Genomic DNA, 4,416 nt, shown 5'->3' with positions numbered 1-4,416 from the left:
CTGCAGACAGAACTCCACTTTGGAGCACCTTTATCTGAACCCTCATTAAGTGAGGGTTAATTTGTTGTACAATTGGGCACTTTTAAAGCACTCTGCAGCCATGCACTTCTGTCAGGGCATGGCTGTAGAGCACTTTCAGGGGGCCAATCACACAACAAAATCACTTCTGTCAGCGCTGCCTAAGAAAGGCTTAGCTCCTCTTCCCTTCTCTTGGGGAATTTCAATTCCACTAGTTTCCCAACTAGGGAACCTGTATGAGCTTATGGTTTACAAGAAATCCTCAGTAGGAGTGTCATTCCATGAGTGTAGCTAGTGTCTTTAGTCCTTTTTGTGTGTTCAGCTGTTGCTCCTTTTAATCAGTGTATTATTCTTCAGCATAACTTAGCAGCACAAAACAAGCTCCTGTTGGCCCAAAGTGTAGGAGATAATTAACAGTTTTTCTATGCTCTACTGAGCTACAACACTAATGCTGGCTTTTCCCAAAGCTCCAGAGTGGCAGATTTTTTGAACTCTGAACATCCAGCAAGAAACTAAGCATTTTTTCCCTTGCATCAGTTGCTGGAGATAATAAAAAAGGCTAATACTAAACTTCAGTGCTACAGTTAAGACTGGATGAAATTTAGTGGTTCTTTATTAAAGGATAAATGAAAAAATCAGGATGCTTTACATGGGCAGATTAACCACTGCAGATTTTTCCCCTATAGAAATTTACAGAGGACTGTTGAAACAGGCTGATAAACATGGAGAGGCAGGATGCCTTCCTCTCAGACAGCAAGTACTTCCCCTGAAGCCAGGGCAGGATGCAAACCTAGAACAATGTTCACAGCGCACATTTAGGTTCTTGGAGATACAGGCACACACAGGGCAGCTGCGGAAAGATTTCCTATTTAAAGCATGGCAAATTTCAAGTTTCCTTCTCATACTACTACTTACCAGAAAACCTGCTGTCCTTTTGAATCAATTCCCTTCCCTGACCATTTCAAACATGCTCATTAGTCCTAGATATGTTCTGGGACCAGTATGCGTCATGCCACAGTATCACCAGTTTTTGCAGAGCTGATGAAACATGCCACTCTCAAGATGGAGCACAATGATCTGAAGCACTAGGATTTGGAAGCGGATCTTAGGGCCTAGCACCAGTGAACCTGTACTGTTAGCATCCACCAGCCCTTGCAGAAATTAGATGCATCTTATCTTTCTGTAGGAGAAAGCAACTTTTGTCATTCACTCTCCAGAACAAGCTCTGACATTTGAAAACATGGATTATGTCACATTAAATGCCTCATTCATTGGTTAAGTGGGCTCATCCATGCCTTTTTTGCAAAAGAATGAAACGTCTTATCTACACCAGTTAAGAACAAAAGCCACATACTGAGTACCTGGCTCCTACAGTAAACCTCAAAGCACTTAATAAAGGCAATCCGTATCATCATTCATCTTTTACAGAGGGAGAAAACTTGAGGCAGAGAGAGGTGAAATGATTTGCCCGAGGTCACACAACAGCCTGGTGGCAACAGATCCTCCAATATCAGTAAGCAAGGACAGGTGATTAGAGGTTAGAATGGCTTCTTTACTATTCATTCCATCTGGGAAGAGCACACACCAACTGCAGATGCTTCCTCAGTCCAACAAAGGGTTTTTAAACCCAAGAGCTTGCTAAGTAAAGTTTTTTCAACTATTTAAGTTGTCTAATAAAAGATATCAGATTCACCCAAAGAACCTCGTCTACAGGTTAGAATCACACCCATTACACCCGTTAAGAACAAGAACAAGACGTGCTAAAATTGGCAAGCAAACCAATATGACATCAAACTACAAGTCCTAGCTTTTCTTTTACTACTGACCATAATCAAGTGTTCGAAAGTAAGTTTCCATGCAGCCTTTATCCTGAATACTTGCAAAAGTCCAATGTACAACCAATTTGTAAAACTTGGTTGTACATTGCAGCCATGAAAGGGAAGCTAAAGGCAGGCAAAGCTCTTTGGGTAAATCCAGTCTCTTTTATTAGACAAACTAAAATAGTTAGAAAAACTTCAATAAAATAGTTGGAAATTTTTTTTCTAGTATAATAGTTGGTCTAATAAAAGATATCAGATTTACTCAAAGAATCTTGTACACCTATGTCCTTAGACCAGCACGGCTACAACCTATACCCCTGAAACTATGAAGCTAAAGGCATTCAGATACATGGTTAATTGTTGTGCTTATTGGTAGATTAGATGCCACATACAAGTTAAAGACCCATTTCTAACACAAATATTACACAAAATGCTAACGTCATAAAGAACTAAAAAAAATCCTACCAAGTTTTCACTGTTCAGATAATGCAATGAAAACGAGAGCAAGAGAGAATAAATTGTGGCAACTTTAATAGTGAAGTTAGTTAAACATCCACTGCCCCCCAAACTGAAGCCAAAACCAACACTTATACTAATCCAATGCTCCAGAACCCACCCCTGTCTAGCAGACTTTGCCCCAAATCAGTGACACCTTCTTGCTCTGACTACAAAGGATCTGGAGACTGGATCACGATTTGCAGGTGGTTTAGGATCTCAAGTAAAGAAAGAATGAGAACAGCTTCTCTGGCGATTATTGCACTGAATGACTATTAAAGTTAAAATGAGGCTTGAAAGGTCTTAGGCAGACAAGGTTCTTTGGGTGAATCTGACACGTTTTATTCACCCAAAAAACCTTGTCTGCCTGTCCTTAGACCAACATGGCTACAATCTACACCCCTGCTTGAAAGGTCTGATTTTTTTTTTCAGGTAAAACTATGAAAGACACACTTCTGTAAGTCCTCATACTTATTCATATATAGTAAATTTAAATGTTCTGTATGGTTTCCAGGGATTCTGTATGTGCTTTGATAAGGGCAGATTCACCAGATTGACTATAAAGCAACACATTTGAATAATTTCTCTTGCCTACTATGTGAACTCAAGCAATTGATGCCACCTCGAACTCCTAAGATGAGTAAAGAATGCAGACTAGAACCCCCTTTTGGTATTTAATGCAACTACTAGCTTGTGCAAGACTGTGTACGTAGCTTTGTTTTCCATATATGCCATATCTTGAAATTTCCAAACTGCTTCTGCAGTCAGCATTCTGTTCTCAGTTCCTGCAGCCTGCACACAGGTTCAACATGTTTAGACTCAGAAGGATCCTCTCAGACATGGGCAACTGGTGCTGCCTTAGTTGGGGGGAGCACGTGCCCCCCCTGCGACCAGCCCTGCTGACCAGGGGAGGGTCCCTCTGCGGCCTATCCTGCTGACTGGGGGGAGGGGGGGAGGTCCACCCACAGCCAATAGCTGCGGGAGCCATTCCAGGAGTGGCTGCAGCTATTGGCCAGCGCTTGCAGGGGGGGGCACCAGTGCTCCCATCTGCCCCCCCTGCCCATCACCTAAGTGGCAAGAGTGGCCGGACGGGGGGCGCACCAGTGCTCTCAGGGGGTGCACATGCACCCCCATGTGTTGCCACTGCTCTCAAAAAATCCTCTCTCCTCAGTATCCTTTCAGAAAATCCCCAGAAGATCCTTTTAGACCTCTCAGAAAATGCCAGCTCTTATTTTTCACTCATTTTTTTACTACAGAAAAATAATACAGCATTTTTTCTGACAGCAGGTTAAAATAGTCTTAATGCTACGGATCCTTATTCATCTTCTACACCATGTTTGCACACCTAACAGTGCTAACATTGTGTGGTGTCCCATGATGCCCCTGAAAGGACCTTAAGTCCTGAAGCACCCTGGGATGCCTTAAGTTGAGAATCACTGCCCTATGCTACAAATTTTTCATTCATCTGAAGTTGCTTATTTTAGATTATGCATCACTGATACTAATGGTAATTGCCATTCTGTGTATGGAAAAAATGTCACTACCTTGCTTTTAACTTTCTAGCACACCAATGCTCTCATTATTTCCTCACAAAATACACAACTGAGGCTATGTCTGATATCACAATGTCATTCAGAATCAGGCTCAGTCAAATCTAGGATACTACCAGTATGTTAGAATCTATAAACAACCCTTGACCACCCAAGATCCCCTTCCAGCATGGTCATTTGACTACAAATCAACAAGCAGCATTCCCTAGGCAGCCCAAAGTATGGAGCCCTCTCACCTCCACTGTAGCGCCTGGTTAGAGTTCTGCATCCTAAACTGGATGAACTACGCTTGCATCACCAGACCCTTCTGCGGGTCTCCGGGGCAGTATTATTTTAATTCCCCATGCAACAAGGTATTTTGAAATGTTAAAATAGTTTTGATCCTCCTAAATGCCCAGCCAAGCATTTAAGCACGTGCCTTGAAGTCTTCTACTCTTTGTACTTCAGGTGCCCTCATGGCAACAAGGTGGGTGATATTAACAGCAATTAGGCAAGAGAATGAACTCTCACAGGAAAAAAAAAAAAAAAAAAAA

This window comes from Gavialis gangeticus, unplaced genomic scaffold (genome assembly GCF_001723915.1).
Source record: "Gavialis gangeticus isolate Ggan-Ray unplaced genomic scaffold, GavGan_comp1, whole genome shotgun sequence".
In the NCBI taxonomy this organism is placed as follows: domain Eukaryota; kingdom Metazoa; phylum Chordata; order Crocodylia; family Gavialidae; genus Gavialis; species Gavialis gangeticus.
The sequence above is the reverse complement of the archived record's forward strand: the minus strand, read 5'-3'. Positions refer to the sequence as shown.